Below are 23,658 nucleotides of genomic sequence, written 5' to 3'. Positions count from 1 at the left end.
GAACAGAGAGTAGGACTAAATGGTCAATTTTCTCAGTGGAAAAGGGTAAACAGTGGAGTGCCTCAGGGATCTGTACTTGGACCGGTGCTTTTCAATATATATATCAATGATCTGGAAAGGAATACGATGAGTGACGTTATCAAATTTGCAGATGATACAAAATTATTCAGAGTAGTTAAATCACAAGCAGACTGTGATACATTACAGGAGGACCTTGCAAGACTGGAAGATTGGGCATCCAAATGGCAGATGAAATTTAATGTGGACAAGTGCAAGGTGTTGCATATAGGGAAAAATAACCCTAGCTGTAGTTACACGATGTTAGGTTTCCATATTAGGAACTACCACCCAAGAAAGAGATCTAGGCGTCATAGTAGATAATACATTGAAATCGTCAGCTCAGTGTGCTGCAGCAGTCAAAAAAGCAAATAAAATGTTAGGAATTATTAGGAAGGGAATGGTTAATAAAACGGAAAATGTCATAATGCCTCTATATCGCTCCATGGTGAGACCACACCTTGAATACTGTGTACAATTCTGGTCGCCGTATCTCAAAAAAGATATAGTTGCAATGGAGAAGGTACAGAGAAGGGCAACCAAAATGATAAAGGGGATGGAACAGCTCCCCTATGAGGAAAGGCTGAAGAGGTTAGGGCTGTTCAGCTTGGAGAAGAGACGGCTGAGGGGGGATATCATAGAGGTCTTTAAGATCATGAGAGGTCTTGAACGAGTAGATGTGACTCGGTTATTTACACTTTCGAATAATAGAAGGACTAGGGGGCATTCCATGAAGTTAGCAAGTAGCACATTTAAGACTAATCGGAGAAAATTCTTTTTCACTCAACGCACAATAAATCTCTGGAATTTGTTGCCAGAGGATGTGGTTAGTGCAGTTAGTGTAGCTGGGTTCAAAAAAGGTTTGGATAAGTTCTTGGAAGAGAAGTCCATTAACTGCTATTAATCAAGTTTACTTAGGGAATAGTCACTGCTATTAATTGCATCAGTAGCATGGGATCTTCTAGGTGTTTGGGTAATTGCCAGGTTCTTGTGGCCTGGTTTGGCCTCTGTTGGAAACAGGATGCTGGGCTTGATGGACCCTTGGTTTGACCCAGCATGGCAATTTCTTATGTTCTTATGTTCTTATGTTAACAAAGAAAAAGCCGGCCCTGGCTGGGGAGGGGGATCATCAGATAAACCCCTTTTGCAAATTCTCCCAGATATATTCAAACATGGTGCGAGTCTCTGGTAAGGATAGGGGGTAAACCCTTCCTCGAGGAGGTGTGGAGCTAGGTACCAGATTAATGGCGCAGTCAAAGTCCCGGTGTGGAGGCAGAGTATTGGCTGCCTTTTTAGAGAACACGTCTGTGAATTGGCCATATTGTGGAGGCAGTCCTTCTAGGACTGGAGTAACAGAACAACAGGACGAACCCGTGACTTTTTCCAAGCAGGTCCTTTGGCAAGCGGAGCCCCATTGGGTCAAATGTAACGAGGTCCAGTCAAACTGGGGGCTGTGCTGTTGGAGCCAAGGTATGCCGAGCACCACTGGATGGATGGTCTTCGAAATGAAATAGAAGGAGAGGCGTTCCTGATGGTGCGGATCAATACGGCTTTCCAGCGGAACAGTGAGGAGTGTGATCCTTCCTGGAAGGGGATCCCCACGGATGGAGGAAAGGGTGGGGGGAATCGGACATGGATAGGTGAGAATTAGCAGTTGCTCCACAATGTCCTGCATCAAGAAATTCCCTCCTGCTCCAGACTCTACTAAGGCTAGCGTCAGAATATCACGTCCTTAATTGGAGAGTGTCACAGGGAGTGTTAATGGGGGAACTGGTATGGTCAGGTCTAAGGTCACTCCCCTGGTGGAACCTAGGCCCAGGAGTTTACTGGACGATGGGACAGTGAGCAATGAGGTGCCTGGAGCTCCCACTGTAAAGACAGAAGACCACCCGACGACGCCTCTGGCATTCTTTGGAACACAAGGGTCCTAGGCCCAACTGCATGGGCTCCTCTGTTGGTCCTTCCTAAGAAGAGGGAGGCTGCAAGGTGGGTGAAAGGTGTCAGGAGCGGCTGGGAGCCACCGTACGCCTCCTCGGGCCCTGTAGCTCATGCACCCTCTCCTGCAGGCAACGGTCTATCCTGCCTGCCATCTCAATGAGGGCATCCAGGGAGGTGGGAAGCTCTCAGGCCACCAACTCATCCTTGATTTTTGGGGATAATCTGTCCATGAAAATAGAGCTAAGGCAGGCCTCCTCTCTAGGGAGTTCAGTAGCCAGTGTTCTAAATTCGATGGTATAGTCTGTCAGCGAACATCTTCTCTGGTGGATATGCAGACATTCGGTGCCTGCGGCTGCCAATCGTCCTGGGTTCTCAAACACCGCCAGAACAAGTCTAGGAACTGGGAAAGATCCTGAAGAATGGGATCAGAGTGCTCCCACAAAGGGGACACCCAGGCCAGGACCTTGCCTTCAAGTAAGGTCAGGATGAATGTGGTTTTGGTAGCGCTGTCCAGGAATAGTCAGAAGTGCATATTGTATTGATTAAGGAACACCCGACACTTTGGGGGTCACCAGCATAACGAGGAGGAGAGGGCAGCATAACAACCAGGCATAAAGATGGTAGCGCCATCGGAGGGCTCAGTGGGGATGGAGGTGCTGCACTTGCTGCAGCCACTGAGTCCAGGCGGGCATTGAGTCATTCCATAGAAGCTGCCAGTGTCTCCAGGACCATCTGCTATTCTAGGATCTTCAGAGCCAAGCCTGGAATGGTTTGCAGGGCGGAGGCCTCCTCTGGATCCATGGCCTTGGCTTACTGTTCGGGTTGTGGACCCCTGGGCCGAAGGGGAGTTAGCGCCACCTGTGACGATGGGCCTCACAGGTCCCCAGCGTCAGCAGGCAAGGCCATAAAGGAGCAGAGACCCCGCTGGAGCTTCATTACTACCAGCCGACATTCCCCTCAGCTTGAGCCCTTGGGTACCGGGACCTGCTGGACTTACATGGGGTCTCTGGAAGTCCCAATGGAGTGATGATGCTGGTAGGAGCTAGGTGCAGGGTCCGGACATAGAAGAGGGTTGGAGTACAAGCAAGGGAAGATGCTGGCACTGAATCTCACGGTCGGATATTCGGACTGTGATCGTGGCAGGCGTCAAATCTCGTGGTCAGGATATAGACTGTGGTTGTGGCAGGCAGCGAATCTCATAAGCGGATATCCAGGCTGTGGTCGTGGAAGGCGGAGAATCTCGTAGTCGTATCCAGACAAAGGTCAGGGTCCAAAGGCAGTCCAATCACAGAACAGGTCAGGAGCTCGGGAACACCCTCCGGAGAGGAACAAGAGCAAGAGCCAAGAAGCCAAGGTAAGTTCTGCAGGCCAGACATTGCCTTCAATAGGAAAAGACGCTGATAGCAGGAAGGAGGAGCTGTGGTAATTTCCTGCCGCAGTCCTTTTAAATCTCAGGAGGCGGTGTGCGCACATGCCTGAAGGGATCCAAGAGAGAGAGGAACCTGAGGCAGTGTGCGGCTGCACGCCAGGAGGGAGCAGCGCTGGAGAGGCCAGCCGTGGCTGCCCGGCGGGGAGCCTTAGAGGAGGAACTGTGTCAGCAGTGGCTCCCCGCTGCTATCAAAGTTCTGGAGCCCACCCGAGCCACAACACGGCGCAGGGTAAGTACAAGAGGCCGGTCGTGGGGGCCGCAATCGGCGAACATAAACTGTCATGCTCCAACAGTGTTTTGGATTTGCCAAGTAAACTGGGAGGATGAGAGTCATTCATAGAGACAGAAAAAGAGGGAAGAGGGGAAGTGGGTTTGGAGGAGAAAACAATAAGTTCTCTCTTGGCCAAGTTAATTAATGGTGATATTTCTGGAGCAGAGAGGTAAATCTAGGAGTCATCAGACCACCACTTCTCTTTCCCTCACAATAACCATTATTTCTCCTCACTTATGCTTGCCTACCATCTCTCTACCCCTATTGATTTCTACCTATTTCTCCCCCCCCCCCATCACTGACTCCTGCAATATCTTGCAACCTACTCTAATACACCATCTGCCCTCTCCACTTAACTCCTTTCTCCTTCAGAGACTGATATAATAGAATGTGGGTTTAAAATGTGTGCTAAATATTAGTGATGAAATAAGCTAATGGTATGCAAATGCATTTGGAATTAAACATGAAGGCTACCACAAAAATGTGTGAACTTGTGAATAAAAAAAACTAAAAATGTGTGCTCAGATTTACTACATTGGTCCTGATATCAGTAGCATGCACTCCTTGTGACCTTGGGCAAGTCACTTTATCCTCCATTGCCTCAGGTACAAACTTACCCCCTCATTTATCAAAATGCGATAAGGCGTTTTCGCATGCATTAAGGGCTTATCGCATGTGAAAAGTGCCGTTAGCGCATGCGATAACGTATTAACGCATGCGATAACATGTTAACGCATGCGAAGAGGGCTGTACCGCAGATCACCATGCAAATTTTAAAAAGGGGAGGAGTTGGGGGAGGTCTAATGTAAAGTAGGTGCTGCTATCGTTGTTTGCGATAGATTTTGTCCATTATCGCAGGCCAATAACGCTGAAAATAACTACACCTTTTTTATTTGCGCTAAGGACTGATCGCATGCGATATCGCATACCATGCTCTTTATCGTGGCATATACCACGTGCGATAAAAACTCTAAACAGCCACACAGCCTTTCTGGACCTATAAAAATGCTTGTTTTTAGTAGGTGAACCTTCATGAGACCATCTGCTCACTGCCAGGTGTATATATACAGGGCCACTTCATGCCTCGCCAGTCCCGTCGCAGACCACAGCATGTGGAAGCAGGACAACCTCAACAACAGGCCTGGCCATATTCAAGATATCACAGGGAGTTACCAGCAGTGCAGGCAGAGCCTGCACTCCCGCAGGGTCACAGGCCTGGTCAGGGCAGACCACATGCCAGGGCCTCGGCGAAGATAAATAGGGACTGTATATTTCCTCCACGTACTTCCTTGGAGGCCATGCCTGAGGACTTAGTGGTGAGCAGGTATCGTCTCAGCTCTCAGGCAATACATGAGTTATATGAAGACATGCGAGTTGATCTGGATCCTCAACCACAAGGTCCCATGCCATCCCTGGCATGACCAAGCTGTTGGCTGCACTCCATTTCACTGCCAGCGGCTCCTTCCAAACCACAGTAGGATTTGTGGGAGGAATGTCTTGAAGCACATTTTCACACTGTCTGGATCAGGTCATTGAAGCAGTCATGGCCCACATTCATCGCTACATATATTTTCTTCACAACAGGCAGGACTTGAATGACTTGAAGAGAGCTTTTTATGCCTTTGCACACTTCTCCAATGTTATTGGCGCTATTGACTGCACACATGTGGCCATCATTCCACCACGTGAAAGGGAGGCAGCATACCGCAACAGAAAGCTATTCCATTCCCTCAATGTGCAAATGGTCTGTGATGCTGGAATGCACATTCTGAACTTGGTGGCCAGGTACCCGGGAGGAACGCATGATTCCTTTGTACTAAGTCAATCGGTCCTTTTTGACAATTTTGAGGCTGGCTTGTACGGTGATGCTTGGCTTGTAGGTAACAGACTTTTTCTTTTATCTATTCCATGTCATGCATTGTTGATGTGTGTAATATCACCCAAAAGGGGGGGGTCATAGTTGTGGGGTTGCCATGGCCATGTTCAGTGTACCAACCCAGTATGGCTTGTCAAGGTTCCTAAGCAAGTTATAAGGTTAATGTATGCCTTTTGAACACCCTTGTTCACTATCCTCCTGAAGTTCTGTGGGCAAAGGAGTCAGTAATGTAGTGAAATATGAAGCTGTATCTAGGTGCCTAGTACGTTTTATCTATATGTTTCTTTTCCAATTATTCCCTGTGGTGCCATTACAATACCTGCACACTGCACACTGCCTGCACACTGCACACTGCTGCCACACTACCTGTATGTATGATGATATACCGAGACATGTTGCACATTGGCAGCTAGTGTTAATGTGTACCCTTGCACTCCTGTACTACAAGTTATGTGCCCTTCATGTTGCTGGCCTCTGCTATTGCCTCTATAAGCTATTTTGCCACAACCTGACAGACAGCACAGCCTGCACACCTGCAATGGACAATCACCATAACAACATAAGCTATGGTCTTTACAGTTGGCTGGCAGCTACATCTCTGTACCCTTTGCTAGATTCGAAGGGGCAGTTAGGCCACCCTTGCCAGATGCACATCCAATGCTGTACTTATGAACATATCAGATGGTTAGCACAATAGGTGACAACTAGGGATGTGAATCGTTTTTTGACGATTTAAAACAATTGTCAGATATATTTTAAATTGTCAAAAATCGTTAAGTGTCATGATACAATAGAAATTCCCCCGATTTATTGTGAAAAATCGTAAATCGGGGGAGGGCGGGGAAAACCGGCACACCAAAAAAAACCCTAAACCCGCCCCGACCCTATAAAACGAATCCCTTACCTTCCCCCACCTTCCCGAACCCACCCCAAACTTTTTACGAGTACCTGGTGGTCCAGTGGGGGCGCAGGGACCGATCTCCCGCTCTCGGTCCATCGGCGCCATTTTGGTTGCCACTCAAAAATGGTGCCGATGGCCCGATAAAAAAAAAACCCACCCGACCCTTTCAAAACGACCCCTTAGCTTCCCCCACCCTCCCAATCCCCCCAAAACATACCTGGTGGTCTAGTGGTGGTCCCGGGAGCGATCTCCCGTTCTCAGGCCGTCGGCTGCCACTCATAAAGATGGCGCCTATGGCCCTTTGCCCTCACCATATGACAGGGTATCCGTGCCATTGGCCGGCCCCTGTCACATGGTAGGAGCACTGGCTGGCCGGTGCCATCTTTAAAGATGGCTGCCGCCGTATTTAAAGATGGCCGGCGCCATCTTTAAAGATGGCGCCGGCCATCCAGTGCTCCTACCATGTGACAGGGGCCGGCCAATGGCACGGATACCCTGTCATATGGTGAGGGCAAAGGGCCATAGGCGCCATCTTTATGAGTGGCAGCCGACGGCCTGAGAACGGGAGATCGCTCCCGGGACCCCCACTAGACCACCAGGGGGATTGGGAGGGTGGGGGGAAGCTAAGGGGTCGTTTTTAAAGGGTCGGGTGGGTTTTTATTTTTATCGGGCCATCGGCGCCATTTTTGAGTGGCAGCCAAAATAGCGCCGATGGCCCGAGAGCGAGAGATCGGTCCCCGCGCCCCCACTGGACCACCAGGTACTCGTAAAAAGTTTTGGGGGCGTTCGGGAGGGTGGGGGAAGGTAAGGGGTTAATTTTAAAGGGTCGGGCCTCACTACAAAAAAAATAACGATGTGAATCGGAACCAATTCCAATTCACATCACCCACATCACCCACGATCAGATTTTTTCCCCCCTCTAGCCGAACCTGATCATTAAGACGATCGGGCACACGATTCACATCTCTAGTGACAACTCCTAACTATACTGCCTGTCAGGCAACACTAATGAGCTTTTAAGGCTCAGCAATGTTCCAGGCTATCTTGCACTGTCTTACTGGATGTTGTGGGTAGGCAGTCACATGTGGCTATAACATAGCAAACAGCAATGCGTTTCTTATGTCATTGGTGCAGGAGATTTAGGTTATGGTTGCCGGCCATGGTTTCTCACCCCCATACACATGCTTAACATGCCTGCAGAGATGAGATACAACGAGGCTTTATGTGCTACCCGCACAGTCATTGAAAGCACCTTTGGCCTTCTTAAAAGCCGCTTTCGCTGTTTGGACAAGAAGAGGGGGAGCTTTAATGTATGCCCCAGGCAAAGCTGCCAAGATTATCCTACTGTGCTCTGTTTTCCATAATGTGGCAGTACGTCATGGACCAACAATGGATATATGTCCAGATCTCCCACAGGATCCCACATGTGTCAATGCCCAAGCCCAGGAGACCTTAGCGACTGGCAGCCAGATTTGCCAGAACCTTATAGTTTCACATTTTGCCTGATGGCCCTGGGCTATGGAATGTACTTGTATCGGTAGGTGTGGCTGACGATTATGAGCAGCGCTTCCACTCATTAGGCTAAATTTTGTTTTATGTGTATGCCTAAGTATCAGGCCAATTTTCATTAATGTCTGGATTATGCACCTTTGTACTGTCATTGGAATAAAAGCTGTGCTGCCAATGTAATGTTTTATACATGGTGTAGCCACCTTCTGTTCTGCCTGCATGTCACAGAAAAAGAGGCTAGTCTGTTAACACAGTCTGTCACTTTCCTAGAACCATGTGGGCTGACAGGCATCAGGGTGCACCTCTCACTCATTTTGAAATGTGCATGTCACAGTGTTATAACAGTTGAAATGGAGAACATGCTTCAGGACCAAGCACAGTTGTTGTACATTTGTTGTATGTCTGTGTGTATTTACAAGGACCTTCCCAGTTAAAAGTGAAACTTGGCCTTCCTCTCATTACCTGTGATGCTAGGAACGCCGGCCGCAGCGCCCCGCGACCGGGTGTCATGGCCACCGGTCCTGGCGGGCCGCAGCCAGAGTCGGGTCAGCATTCACAAAGATAGGTTACTCACCGGGAGCACTGGAGGCTCCCGCGGTGAAAGGCGAACCTGCTTCAGTTTCTTCGCGGCGGCTGCCGCTGTCTCGCCCGGCTGCTTGGTTCTCGGCGGTCCGGCTCCTCCCCCTCAGCCCCTAGGGGCCGCGCATGCGGCTGCAGTCAAGATTTAAAGGAGCCATGACCGCATATTGTCATGGCTCCTCCTGAGACTCCGCCTCCTGGCTCCTGTATTTAAGGCAAGGTCTGACAACCAGACCTTGCCTTGGTATTGAGGCTCTGTGCTTGGTTCCTGTTTTGGTGTTCCGGATCCTCTCCTTGCTCCATTCCTGCTCTTCTCCTTGTTGGACTGATTCTCTGGCTCCTGACCCTCGGACTGGTGGTGGTGTATTCTGATATCGACTTGGACTGGCTCTGGATCCTTCTCCTTCTCTGCTCCTGGATCGGCTTCGGACCACTCTCCCGTCTGCTCCTGGACCGGCTTTCGACCCTCCTCTGGACTTTGACCCTTGGACTGGATTGGGACTATTCTTCTACCATACTCCCGGACTTCTCATGACCTGCTGGAAGCGCCAGCCATCTGGAACCTACGACCTGCAGGAGGCGCCTGCATCCAGACTATCTTCATTCTTCAGGGAGTTGCCTAAGTCCCAGCGGCCGTGTCCCTACGGGCTCCTTCTGGGGGGATCACGAGCTTCCAGGGTGAAGTCGTCCTCTCAACATCTTCAACAGGTCTCGCCATCTGACGGTAGAGACCGACAAGGGTTTACTTCCTTCTCAGTAGCGCAAACTCTACCTGAGAACAAGGGTCCACTCTCCGTTTCATAACATGTGATGTGTCACATGCATGAAGATCTGCATAACACTTAGCTGTGTACATACAGGTACACATCCTATTCCGTACATGTGTACAGGTTTAGAAACTGTGGATATAATTAATCTTCAGCTGACAGTGCATCATGTACTTTGTAAGTGTGTAGCATGGGTGCCCACAGTACAGCACACATCACACAGCTTAGCTCTCTCACCTTTCCTTAGAAGTAGGCAGACAGTCTTGGTGCTATTACTGTCAGGTTTAACAATGTGCAATGCATAGCTCCTTTGAACCTGCCATTGGCCTTTCAAAATGCAAGGTTTACTGAGTAGATGGTCGCAAAGTCAGGCTATTGGCTGTGGTGGTATCATGTTGGTATGACAGGTTTCCCCTCATATTAATATGTGATTCTCCACTTGCTGGACTGTGAAGGCACATTAAGCTATGACCTAAAGGCCATCCCACTCTGCATTAGTCACGTGACACACCAGTCATATTGCTGTCTCAAGTTTCATTAACAGAAGTGAGCATCATGCAGACCCAGGGAACACTGAGAGGAGAGGATCACCTTGATGGTGGCTGAAAGGAATCAGTAAGTTTTTGCTTGGGACATTGTCTTTTTTAAAAGTATTGGGGCAAAGTTAACTATTTGGGAATATTATTTAGTGCGTTTGTGTGTTTGTGCTTTTAATAGTCAGAAAGGTAGTGAATAAACAAGTTAGACTGTTTGCATTTTTAAATAGTCAGTCAATAAGGTAGCTAGTAAGCAGTACGTAGTGTGTTTATTTTTAAAAGTCTGCAGAACTGAGTGTTCTGCAGACTTTTAAAGAACTGGGTGTTTGTATTTAATACGAACTGAGTGTTTGTAATGAAAAAAAAACCATACACACACAAAAAAACAAAACCCAAAAAGTAGCCAGAAGCTAGAAACAAGCTAGGAGCAGTGTATACTTAAGTAAAAAGGTTGAATAGTTCAGCTCAGTTACTCACCTTAGAAAGGTGTTGAGGTAGTGTGATTGGGTTTGAATAGGTACCAACATTTGTTAATCAAGAGAGCAGTGAGTCACTCTGGCTGACTAACTGAAGTTAGACTGTTTGTATTTCCCAAATCTCCCACCCCTTGCCCACCCCTTAATTTATAGGCAGGTGCCACTTTCACAAAAAAAAAAAAAACCATCAACAAAAACTTTATTGAGAATTCGATCAGACCCCCAGTAGGCCACTACCAGATATACGGGCCAATCCTGTATCGTGCGGTAGGAAGAGCTGCGTTAGTGCCTACGGCACCGCGGTTACCGCCCGCACAGAGCAGCTCACCTACCGCGCGATCCTGAAGCCTAATTATATGTAAATGTAAGCCGCGTCCGAAAAGCCTTAGTCCCGCGCAACCCAGGATACTGGATAGAGCGCCTATACAGGATCCTGGGTGCGCGGGCCTAAGGCTTCACGCCACGCTGGTATCTGTCATTTCAAATGTCATTTGAAATGACAGATACCAGGAAGCAACGGCGGCGACAGCGCAGAAGCAACGGCGAAAGGACTTTTCAGTGTCCCCCCCTCCTCTCGGAGCAGGGCGCGAAAAGCTGCCTTGCTCCGGGAGGAAGGGGGACACTGACAGCGACGAAGCTTTCCCCCAGCCCGGACACCGGCGAAGCCAGAAGACAGCGGCGGCGAAACGACTGTCAGTGTCCCCCCTCCTCTCGGAGCAGGGCGCGAAAAGCTGCCTTGCTCCGGGAGGAAGGGGGACACTGACAGCGACGAAGCTTTCCCCCAGCCCGGACACCGGCGAAGCCAGAAGACAGCGGCGGAGAAACGGCGAAACGACTGTCAGTGTCCCCCCTCCTCTCGGAGCAGGGCGCGAAAAGCTGCCTTGCTCCGGGAGGAAGGGGGACACTGACAGCGACGAAGCTTTCCCCCAGCCCGGACACCGGCGAAGCCAGAAGACAGCGGCGGAGAAACGGCGAAACGACTGTCAGTGTCCCCCCTCCTCTCGGAGCAGGGCGCGAAAAGCCGCCTTGCTCCGGGAGGAGGGGGGACACTGACAGCGGCAAAACTTTCCCCCAGCCCGGACACCGGCAAAACTTACAATTTTGCAGCCATGAGCCACGAGCAGGAACGCGAAGATCTGGCTCCGATAGCTCCTCCCGACAAGATGGCCGCCTGCACGGGGAAAGAGTACAATTGGCCGCTCAAGACGTGATGTCGTGACGTCACGTCTTCAGCGGCCAATTGCACGCTTTCCCCGTGCAGGCGGCCATCTTGTCGGGAGGAGCTAAGGCAGGCCAGATCGTGTTCGTGCTCGTGGCTGCAAAAAAGTAAGTTTTTTGCCGGTGTCCGGGCTGGGGGAAAGTTTTGCCGCTGTCAGTGTCCCCCCTCCTCCCGGAGCAAGGCGGCTTTTCGCGCCCTGCTCCGAGAGGAGGGGGGACATTGACAGTCGTTTCGCCGTTTCTCCATCGCTACTTGTGCGCTGTCAGTGTCCCCCCTCCTCCCGGAGCAAGGCGGCTTTTCCGCCCTGCTCCGAGAGGAGGGGGGACATTGACAGTCGTTTCGCCGTTTCTCCATCGCTACTTGTGCGCTGTCAGTGTCCCCCCTCCTCCCGGAGCAAGGTGGCTTTTCGCGCCCTGCTCCGAGAGGAGGGGGGACACTGACAGTCGTTTCGCCGTTTCTCTCCGCCGCTATCTTCTGGCTTCGCCGGTGTCCGGGCTGGGGGAAAGCTTCGCCGCTGTCAGTGTCCCCCCCTCCTCCCGGAGCAAGGCGGCTTTTCGCGCCCTGCTCCGGGAGGGGGGAGAAGAGACAAGCGGCGAAACAACTTACTTGCACGGGGGAAAGCGGTCTCCGTGGCAGCCCCAGTCCTCTCCCCTCCTCCCGAAGCCAAAAAAAAAAAAAAAGCTTTTTTTTTTGGCTTCGGGAGCAGGGGAGAGGACTGGGGCTGCCACGGAGACCGGCACCCATGATCGCGGCCGGGGCAGGTGAGCGGGGGCTGGGGGAAAGCTTGCCACCTACCCTGACCCCTGCCTCTACCGGCCTGGGTCAGGGTAGGCGGTAAGTTTGCAGGTTAAAACGCGCGACAAAGCGGCAGGGAAAGGTAGCGTTAGTCGGGGCGCGGGTTACGGGATGCTAGGGGAATAGCTAATTCGCTCGTTTGCATGCAATATCGCGCTAATTCGCTCGTTTGCATGCAATATACATGCCGCGGGCGGAAGGGGTTACCCGGGGAATTTAGGACGCGGTAGGAGTAGGTTAAAGGGGATTCGGGATCGCAGGAAGGGCTAACGCGGCCGGAACGTGAGTTAAAAGCGGCTTAGGAGCAGGGTAAATGCAGCCGCACTTTACAGGATTGGCCCGATAGTGAATTCACTAATACATTTACAGGACGTTAGACACATTCCTACTCCCATTGCAACCTAAAACTTAACTAGGAACTGATCAAAATTGAGATGAAGGCAGCAGTCCAGCAGCAAGAGGGGGGCTTCCCAGTCTTTTGCATAGAGTGTCACATGTATGATTTTTTACCCACCGGTGAGAAGTTGTACATGTGCATGCGATGCAAAGAGCTCCTGGCTCTCAGAGAACGAGTCCGATCTCTGGAGGCTAGAGTGGCAGACCTGGAGGAGCTGAGGCAAACAGAGAGGTATATAGATGAGACCTTCAGGGACATAGTAGTCAAGTCCCAACTTCAGACTGATAGCCCTGGTGCTGCCTTGGAGGAAGAAGGTCTCATGATGGGAGAGCACCAACCAGGTGCAGCAGGAAAGGATCCTGTAGCAAGGACCTGCTCTCCAGGTGATGCATTGTCCTTTCACACTGAGGATATCTCCCTAAGGCCTACTGCCCAGGAGGAAAGGGTTAGGTCGGCTGTCATAGTTGGTGATTCGATTATTAGGAATGTAGATAGCTGGGTGGCTGGTGGGCATGAGGATCGCCTGGTAACATGCCTACCTGGTGCGAAGGTGGTGGACCTCACACGTCACCTAGATAGGATTTTAGACAGTGCTGGGGAGGAGACGGCTGTCATGGTACATGTGGGCACCAATGACATAGGAAAATGTGGGAGGGAGGTTCTGGAAGCCAAATTTAGGCTCTTAGGTAGAAAGCTCAAATCCAGAACCTCCAGGGTAGCATTCTCTGAAATGCTCCCTGTTTCACGCGCAGGTCACCAGAGGCAGGCAGAGCTCCGGAGTCTCAATGCGTGGATGAGATGATGATGTAAGGAAGAGGGATTCAGTTTTGTAAGGAACTGGGGAACCTTTTGGGGAAGAGTTAGTCTCTTTTGAAGGGATGGGCTCCACCTTAACCAGGGTGGAACCAGACTGCTGGCGCTAACCTTTAAAAAGGAGATAGAGCAACTTTTAAACTAGAACAAAGGGGAAAGCCGACAGTTGCTCAGCAGCACATGGTTCGGAGAGAGGTATCTTCAAAGGATACTAATGATGCATTAGAACTAGGGCATCCCGACAGTGAGGTTCCAATAATTAGAAAAATAGTCCAAGTGCCTGTAACTAAAAACTCACCTGAGCTAAAAAATTCTAACTTATCCCTATCAATTAAAAAGCAGAATGAAAATACAAACAAAAAACAAACTTTGAAATGTTTGTATGCTAATGCCAGAAGTCTATGAAGTAAGATGGGAGAATTAGAATGTATAGCAGTGAATGATGACATAGACTTAATTGGCATCTCAGAGACATGGTGGAAAGAGGATAACCAATGGGACAGTGCTATACCGAGGTACAAATTATATCGCAATGACAGAGAGGAGAACCCAGGAGGAGGTGTGGCGCTTTATGTCCGGGATGGCATAGAGTCCAACAGGATAAATATCCTGCATGAGACTAAATACAAAATTAAATCTTTATGGGTAGAAATCCCTTGTGTGTCGGGGAAGACTATAGTGATAGGAGTATACTACCGTCCACCTGCTCAAGATGGTGAGACGGACAGTGAAATGCTAAGAGAAATTAGGGAAGCTAACTAAATTGGTAGTGCAGTAATAATGGGAGACTTCAATTACCGTAATATTGACTGGGTAAATGTATCATCGGGACACGCTAGAGAGATAATGTTCCTGAATGGAATAAATAATAGCTTTAAGGAGCAATTGGTTCAGGAACCAACGAGAGAGGGAGCAATTTTAGATCTAATTCTCAGTGGAGCACAGGACTTGGTGAGAGAGGTAACGGAGGTGGGGCCGTTTGGCAATAGTGATCATAATATGATCAAATTTGATTTAATGGTTGGAAGAGGAACAGTGTGCAAATCCAAGGCTCTCGTGCTAAACTTTCAAAAGGGAAACTTTGCTAAAATGAGAAAAATTGTTAGAAAAAAACTGAAAGGAGCAGCTACAAAAGTAAAAAATGTCCAAGAGGCGTGGTCATTGTTAAAAAATACCAATCTAGAAGCACAGTCCAGATGTATTCTACACATTAAGAAAGGTGGAAAGAAGGCAAAACGATTACTGGCATGGTTAAAAGGGGAGGTGAAAGAAGCTATTTTAGCCAAAAGATCTTCATTCAAAAATTGGAAGAAGGATCCAACAGAAGAAAATAGGATAAAGCATAAACGTTGGCAAGTTAAATATAAGACATTGATAAGACAGGCTAAGAGAGAATTTGAAAAGAAGTTGGCTGTAGAGGCAAAAACTCACAGTAAAAACTTTAAAAAATATATCCGAAGCAGAAAGCCTGTCAGGGAGTAAGTTGGACCATTAGATGATCGAGGGGTTAAAGGGGCACTTAGAGAAGATAAGGCCATCGCGGAAAGATTAAATGATTTCTTTGCTTCGGTGTTTACTGAAGAGGATGTTGGGGAGGTACCCGTAATGGAGAAGGTTTTCATGGGTAATGATTCAGATGGACTGAATCAAATCACGGTGAACCTAGAAGATGTGGTAGGCCTGATTGACAAACTGAAGAGTAGTTAATCACCTGGACCGTATGGTATACACCCCAGAGTTCTGAAGGAACTAAAAAAAGAAATTTCAGACCCATTAGTAAAAATGAGTAACCTATCATTAAAATCATCCATTGTACCTGAAGACTGGAGGATAACAAATGTAACCCCAATATTTAAAAAGGGTTCAAGGGGTGATCCGGGAAACTACAGACAAGTTAGCCTGACTTCAGTGCCAAGAAAAATAGTGGAAAGTGTTCTAAACATCAAAATCACAGAACATATAGAAAGACATGGTTTAATGGAACAAAGTCAGCATGGCTTTACCCAAGGCAAGTCTTGCCTCAGAAATCTGCTTCAGTTTTTTGAAGGAGTTAATAAACATGTGGATAAAGGTGAACCGGTATAGGTAGTATACTTGGATTTTCAGAAGGCGTTTGACAAAGTTCCTCATGAGAGGCTTCTAGGAAAAGTAAAAAGTCATGGGATAGGTGGCGATGTCCTTTCGTGGATTACAAACTGCCTAAAAGACAGGAAACAGAGAGTAGGATTAAATGGACAATTTTCTCAGTGGAAGGGAGTGGGCAGTGGAATGCCTCAGGGATTTGTATTGGGACCCTTACTTTTCAATATATTTATAAATGATCTGGAAAGAAATACGATTGATATAATCAAATTTGCAGATGACACAAAATTGTTCATAGTAGTTAAATCACAAGCAGATTGTGATAAATTGCAGGAAGACCTTGTGAGACTGGAAAATTGGGCATCCAAATGGCAGATGAAATTTAATGTGCATAAGTGCAAGGGGATGCATATAGGGAAAAATAACCGATGCTATAATTACACAATGTTGGGTTCCATATTAGGTGCTACAACCCAAGAAAGAGATCTAGGCGCCATAGTGGATAACACATTGAAATCGTCGGTTCAGTGTGCTGCGGCAGTCAAAAAAGCAAACAGAATGTTGGGAATTATTAGAAAGGGAATGGTGAATAAAACGGAAAATGTCATAATGCCTCTGTATCGCTCCATGGTGAGACCGCACCTTGAATACTGTGTACAATTCTGGTTGCCGCATCTCAAAAAAGATATAATTGCGATGGAGAAGGTACAGAGAAGGGCTACCAAAATGATAAGGGGAATGGAACAGCTCCCCTATGAGGAAAGACTAAAGAGGTTAGGACTTTTCAGCTTGGAGAAGAGACGGCTGAGGGGGGATATGATAGAGATGTTTAAAATCATGAGAGGTCGCAAGGAATCCAAGATGGTGGCACGATAGGAGCCGGCACCGAGCATCTCCGCGTTTTCTTGTGAAAAATTGCCTTAAACTTTTTCAACATGCCACCTAAGAGGAAAGGGAAAGTCAGGGTTTATCCTTTGACGCCCCCATCATCTTCGGCTGTTTATCAGGAGATTACTCGGTTCCTTACCTCCTCAACCACAGCTCTTCCAGGAGTCGAGGAGCCCTTGGAGCAGTTTCAGCAGAGAGAAGAAGCTGTCCCGGAGGAGATGAGCCTGAGTCCGGAACTGAGGTCAGCACCATCACAGGGATGGTGCTGACCCGGCGCATTGAAGGGAGGAACCTCTTCCGGGCCGCAGGCAGAGGTGTTAACGCTGAACGCAGTGCCTCCAACACTGACTATCAGCTCAGCCTCCCAGGGTGAAGTAAGCCCCATCGCGGGATCATCTGTTACCGGACAGGGAGAAAGTGGTGCTGAGGTAAGTCCTGTGGGTATTTTCCTGCCTTTGCCACAGGTAATTCCCCAAGCTGTTACTCCCCTGAAAATCCCAGAACGCCCCGAAAATGTGACTAATGCTGCGTTGTGGGACTTGATGGTGGGGTGGCTATGGTGGTGAATCAAGTAAGTGAAAAAGTGGAACTGCTGGCTTCTCAAGGTATCCAAAACTTGCTTGAATTTCACCAGAAATTCGATTCTGTGTTAAATCTCAAGTTTAAAGCTGCGGTTGTAAAAGATAACCAGTTTATGGCAAGAAGAATAGAAACATTAGAAAACACCTCCAGACATCTAAATATAAGGATTCTAAATTTTCCTTGAGTTTTGGGAGAAAACCCCACAGCGTGCAGCCAGCACTTGGAGCAGATGAGAAGAGGAGACACCCCGCAGCATGCAGCGAGATCTTGGAGCAGATGAGAAGAGGAGACATCCCGCAGCATGCAGCCAGATCTTGGAGCAGATGAGAAGAGGAGACACCCCGCAGCATGCAGCCAGATCTTGGAGCAGATGAGAAGAGGAGACACCCCGCAGCATGCAGCCAGATCTTGGAGCAGATGAGAAGAGGAGACATCCCGCAGCATGCAGCCAGATCTTGGAGCAGATGAGAAGAGGAGACACCCCGCAGCATGCAGCCAGATCTTGGAGCAGATGAGAAGAGGAGACATCCCGCAGCATGCAGCCAGATCTTGGAGCAGATGAGAAGAGGAGACACCCCGCAGCATGCAGCCAGATCTTGGAGCAGATGAGAAGAGGAGACATCCCGCAGCATGCAACCAGCACTTGGAGCAGATGAAAAGAGGAGACATCCCGCAGCGTGCAGCCAGCATGTGGAGCAGATGAGAAGAGGAGACATCCCACAGCATGCAGCTGGCATGTGGAGCAGATGAGAAGAGGAGACATCCCACAGCATGCAGCTGGCACTTGGAGCAGATGAGAAGAGGAGACACCCCGCAGCGTGCAGCCAGCATGTGGAGCAGATGAGAAGAGGAGACATCCCACAGCATGCAGCTGGCACTTGGAGCAGATGAGAAGAGGAGACACCCCGCAGCGTGCAGCCAGCATGTGGAGCAGATGAGAAGAGGAGACATCCCACAGCATGCAGCTGGCACTTGGAGCAGATGAGAAGAGGAGACACCCCGCAGCGTGCAGCCAGCATGTGGAGCAGATGAGAAGAGGAGACATCCCACAGCATGCAGCTGGCACTTGGAGCAGATGAGAAGAGGAGACACCCCGCAGCGTGCAGCCAGCATGTGGAGCAGATGAGAAGAGGAGACATCCCACAGCATGCAGCTGGCACTTGGAGCAGATGAGAAGAGGAGACACCCCCGCAGCGTGCAGCCAGCATGTGGAGCAGATGAGAAGAGGAGACATCCCACAGCATGCAGCTGGCACTTGGAGCAGATGAGAAGAGGAGACATCCCGCAGCGTGCAGCCAGCACTTGGAGCAGATGAGAAGAGGAGATATCCCGCAGCGTACAACCAGCACTTGGAGCAGATGAGAAGAGACACCACGCAGCGTGCAGCCGGCACTTGGAGCAGATGAGAAGAGGAGACACCCCACAGTGTGCAGCCGGCACTTGGAGCAGATGAGAAGAGGAGACACCCGCAGCGTGCAGCGAGAACTTGGAGCAGATAAGAAGAGGAGACACCCCGCAGTATGTAGCCAGATCTTGGAGCAGATGAGAAGAGGAGACATCCCGCAGCATGCAGCCAGCACTTGGAGCAGATGAGAAGAGGAGACACCCGCAGCGTGCAGCGAGAACTTGGAGCAGACAAGAAGAGGAGACACCCCGCAGTATGTAGCCAGATCTTGGAGCAGATGAGAAGAGGAGACATCCCGCAGCGTGCAGCGAGAACTTGGAGCAGATGAGAAGAGGAGACACCCCGCCAGCATGCAGCCAGATCTTGGAGCAGATGAGAAGAGGAGACATCCCGCAGCATGCAGCCAGCACTTGGAGCAGATGAGAAGAGGAGACACCCCGCAGCATGCAGCCGGCACTTGGAGCAGATGAGAAGAGGAGACACCAAGCAGCGTGCAGCCGGCACTTGGAGCAGATGAGAAGAGGAGATACCCCGCAGCGTGCAGCCGGCACTTGGAGCAGATGAGAAGAGGAGACACCCCGCAGCGTGCAGCCGGCACTTGGAGCAGATGAGATGAGGAGACATCCTGCAGCGTGCAGCAAGATCTTGGAGCAGATAAGAAGAGGAGACACCCCGCAGCATGCAGCCAGCATGTGGAGCAGATGAGAAGAGGAGATATCCCACAGCATGCAGCCAGCACTTGGAGCAAATAAGAAGAGGAAACACCCCGCAGCATGCAGCCGGCACTTGGAGCAGATGAGAAGAGGAGACACCAAGCAGCGTGCAGCCGGCACTTGGAGCAGATGAGAAGAGGAGACACCCCGCAGCGTGCAGCCGGCACTTGGAGCAGATGAGGAGACACCACGCAGCCTGCAGCTGGCACTTGGAGCAGATTAGAAGAAGAGACACCAAGCAGCGTGCAGCCGGCATTTGGAGCAGATGAGGAGACACCCCGCAGCATGCAGCCGGCACTTGGAGCAGATGAGAAGAGGAGACACCAAGCAGCGTGCAGCCGGCACTTGGAGCAGATGAGAAGAGGAGACACCCCGCAGCGTGCAGCCGGCACTTGGAGCAGATGAGGAGACACCACGCAGCGTGCAGCCGGCACTTGGAGCAGATGAGAAGAGGAGACACCAAGCAGCGTGCAGCCGGCACTTGGAGCAGATGAGAAGAGGAGACACCCCGCAGCGTGCAGCCGGCACTTGGAGCAGATGAGGAGACACCACGCAGCCTGCAGCTGGCACTTGGAGCAGATTAGAAGAAGAGACACCAAGCAGCGTGCAGCCGGCATTTGGAGCAGATGAGGAGACACCCCGCAGCATGCAGCCGGCACTTGGAGCAGATGAGAAGAGGAGACACGTCGCAGCGTGCAGCCGGCACTTGGAGCAGATGAGGAGACACCACGCAACCTGCAGCCGGCACTTGGAGCAGATCAGAAGAAGAGACACCCTGCAGCGTGCAGCCAGCACTTGGAGCAGATGAGAAGAGGAGACACCCCGCAGCGTGCAGCAAGATCTTGGAGCAGATAAGAAGAGGAGACACCAAGCAGCGTGCAGCCGGCACTTGGAGCAGATGAGAAGAGGAGACACCCCGCAGCGTGCAGCCGGCACTTGGAGCAGATGAGGAGACACCACACAGCCTGCAGCCGGCACTTGGAGCAGATGAGATGAGGAGACATCCTGCAGCGTGCAGCCAGCACGTGGAGCAGAAGAGAAGAGGAGACACGTCGCAGCGTGCAGCCGGCACTTGGAGCAGATGAGGAGACACCACGCAGCCTGCAGCCGGCACTTGGAGCAGATGAGAAGAAGAGACACCCTGCAGTGTGCAGCCGGCACTTGGAGCAGATGAGAAGAAGAGACACCCCGCAGCGTGCAGCAAGATCTTGGAGCAGATAAGAAGAGGAGACACCCCGCAGCGTGCAGCCGGCACGTGGAGCAGATGAGAAGAGGAGACATCCCACAGCATGCAGCCAGCACTTGGAGCAGATTAGACACCCCGCAGCGTGCAGCCGGCACTTGGAGCAGATGAGAAGAGGAGACACCCCGCAGCGTGCAGCCGGCACTTGGAGCAGATGAGGAGACATGCTGTGGGATGTCTCCTCTTCTCATCTGCTCCAAGTGCCGGCTGCACGCTGCGGGGTGTCTCCTCTTCTTATCTGCTCCAAGATCTTGCTGCACGCTGCGGGGTGTCTCCTCTTCTCATCTGCTCCAAGTGCCGGCTGCACGCTGCAGGGTGTCTCTTCTTCTCATCTGCTCCAAGTGCCGGCTGCAGGCTGCGTGGTGTCTCCTCATCTGCTCCAAGTGCCGGCTGCACGCTGCGGGGTGTCTCCTCTTCTTATCTGCTCCACCCCGCAGCGTGCAGCCGGCACTTGGAGCAGATGAGAAGAGGAGACACCCCGCAGCGTGCAGCCGGCACTTGGAGCAGATGAGAAGAGACACCCCGCAGCGTGCAGCAAGATCTTGGAGCAGATGAGAAGAGGAGGCACCCCGCAGTATTCAGCCAGCACTTGTAGCAGATAAGAAGTGGAGACACCCCGCAGTGTGCAGCCAGATCTTGGAGCAGATGAGAAGAGGAGGCACCCCGCAGCATGCAGCCAGATCTTGGAGCAGATGAGGAGAGGTAAGCACATGCTGATCCGTTTCCTTCCATCTAGACAGCACAGGAACTCTGTGAAGGCCCACACTGATCTGTTTCTTTCCGTCTAGACGGCACAGGAACTCTATGAAGGGCTCACGCTGATCCATTTTATTCCATCATAACGGCACCAGAACTCTGTGGAGGGCCCACACAGCAAAGCTGGAGAGAAGGCCTTTTTTGGACATGAGGTTCCACTTTAGGGCCCTTTGCCACGTGGGCTCTTGTCTCTTGGAGGTGGCATGGCTTTGGAGGGCCGACCCTTGTGGCCTCCTCCCCTTTTTGGACTGCTGTGGGGGTTGACGCCAGTAAGGAGGAATCCGATGTCGGGTAGGGCATGCGCTCCAAGATCTTGCTCATTATGTTGGTCAGGGTGCTGATGGAGGCAGTTATGGTGTTCGCATCCTGGGACCTAGCAGCAATCCCATGGTGCAGGATCCGGTTCTGCCTTTGCATTACCCGGTGCAGGCTTCGGATTTCCGCTCGCAAGAGCTGGCCTTGTGAGGATGTCATGGGCTCATCCACTGGTTCTACAGGTGGTGCTGCAGGGAGTGCTGGTAGGGGTGAATGTGTCGGTGCTGCCTGGCTAGATGGGCTTGATAGCCCATGAGGCCTCAATACTGGCATCCCGTCACTGCTTGCAGAGTGCTCAGGGGTGCTGGTTCTTGCTCTCCAGCCTGCTGTGTCATGCATGAATGTGTCGAGATTCAGGGACACATTAAGCCCTGTGAATGGTGGGGACTCCGGTGTGGTAATCAGCTCCTCCTGCTCGACCTGTATCTCTGCATCCAGCAGTAAGGGATGCTGCATTAGAGGGATGGCCTGGCTCACACCTGCCCCTTGCCAGCTGGGTCCTGGCAATTCCTGGCTGGGACCTGGACGTTCCTGAAGGCAAGCTGTGGAAACAGAAAAGAAAAAGAAAAACATCATAAGTATATATGGTGTAACAAGCTTTCAAGCATTTTGCCATCAGAGGAGCACTTTGTGGGTTTAGAAAGTGATCTTCTAATGCCAATTTCTGTGTGGGTTTCACTACTGTGTTTGGGTCATTCTTTGTGAATGGCAAAAACACATAGTGTTAACAATGTAGGTGTGTAGCAGTTGCAGGGTGGGCCTTCATGGCTCCTGAGAACTTACCAGCCGCAACGTGTGAGGTGTCCAGCCGCGGCTCCAAGCCTTCAAAAACCTCCGGTCCCAGACTCTCCAGCAACCTCTGCTCCATGTGGGTGCTGACGGTAGGACAAGGTGCCCCTCCACCTGTCTGCTGCTGGTACTTTCTTTGTGCAGCTACTTTAGAGACATCCAGATATCAGTGCAATACCTGCTCCCATGATTGTGGTATGCCACTGTGCCAGCTGATGTTGTCAGCTATTCCTTTCCATAGCTGGACTTTAGCTGCCTTGCTTGTCTTTGCTGCTCTGTTGCCAAACAGGTATGCATACTGTTCCAGCACACCAGGTATCAGCAGCTCGTTTTCCTCGCTGCTAAATCGGATGGCCCACAGTCTCTCGCGGGATGCTGGCTGGCTGCCTGACAGGGGTGCCACTTCCAGTCCCGGAGGGGTGTCTTCCCTGCCCTCACTCTCCGTCCCACTCTCATCTCCCCTCCCTTCATCCCCCCCCTCCCCCAACTCATCCTGCCCTGGCCTATCCCTTCCCCTCTGTCCTGTCTCTCTAACTTCTTGTGCTCTTCCCACCACTCTTTCCTGACTAACCCCTTCCCCCTCCCCACCCTCTTATCCCTTCCCTCTTGCCTGTTCCTGCTGCTAGCCCTGGCCCTGCTTCTACTCCTAGTTCTCATTCCCCTGCCACTCCTTTCCTCCTCCTCCTCCTGCTCCCTCTCACTCATCCTCTTTCTACTATCCTCACTCTTCTTCTCACCTCTCTTTCCACTCCTGTCATGCTCCATTCTCTCCCAGAACTCCTCCGCTCCTCCTCCACGCCTCCACTCCTTCACTCCTCTGCTCTCCCACCACTCCTACACTCCATTCCACTCCTCTACTCCTCCATCACTCACTACACTACACTACACTACACTCCTCCATCGCTCCACCACCACTCCTCCATACAAATAGACAAACAAGACAAACAAACCTAGCACTCCAACAAATATGACACAAGACAAAAGGTTCAGGGACACAAAGGAAAACAAAGAGACAGCATAACTCACTCAGAAGTTGATCAACAGCTAGCTCCTTCCTCTCCGATAAACTCCGCTCCTCTCCTACACCTCCAACCACTAACACACCCTCAAAGGGGAAGGTGCAGAAGTGTGCTTTTATACTGGAAACATTGTTGCTAAACGCGATGACATTTTCACAAAACACGATGACATTTTCGCAAATTGTGACATCACTTTGCGGTATGTGAAGTGATTTCGCAAATGGCGAAATCTCTTCGCGATTGGCGAAGATACTTCGCCATGTGCGAAGTTACTTCGCACAATGCGAAATGTACCACAAAATG

At 50.7% G+C, this 23,658-nt stretch overlaps 1 long non-coding RNA gene across 3 annotated transcripts in view; it reads left to right on the top strand.

The window, feature by feature from the left end:
* The first annotated feature begins 9,883 nt into the window (after positions 1 to 9,883).
* Positions 9,884 to 23,658, top strand: part of LOC115095461 — a 29,795-nt gene continuing 16,020 nt past the window's right edge. Inside the window, exon 1 of one of the 3 annotated variants that reach the window (XR_003857775.1) lies at positions 9,884 to 9,942. This is a non-coding gene — a long non-coding RNA (uncharacterized LOC115095461). Of the gene's footprint in view, positions 9,943 to 11,615; positions 11,666 to 21,055; positions 21,179 to 23,658 lie in introns of those variants that run through there. The other 2 variants (XR_003857777.1, XR_003857776.1) reach the window with 2 other exon arrangements.

Source organism: Rhinatrema bivittatum, chromosome 7 (assembly GCF_901001135.1).
Source record: "Rhinatrema bivittatum chromosome 7, aRhiBiv1.1, whole genome shotgun sequence".
Lineage (NCBI taxonomy): Eukaryota > Metazoa > Chordata > Amphibia > Gymnophiona > Rhinatrematidae > Rhinatrema > Rhinatrema bivittatum.
This window is presented reverse-complemented; position numbering and strand designations above follow the sequence as displayed.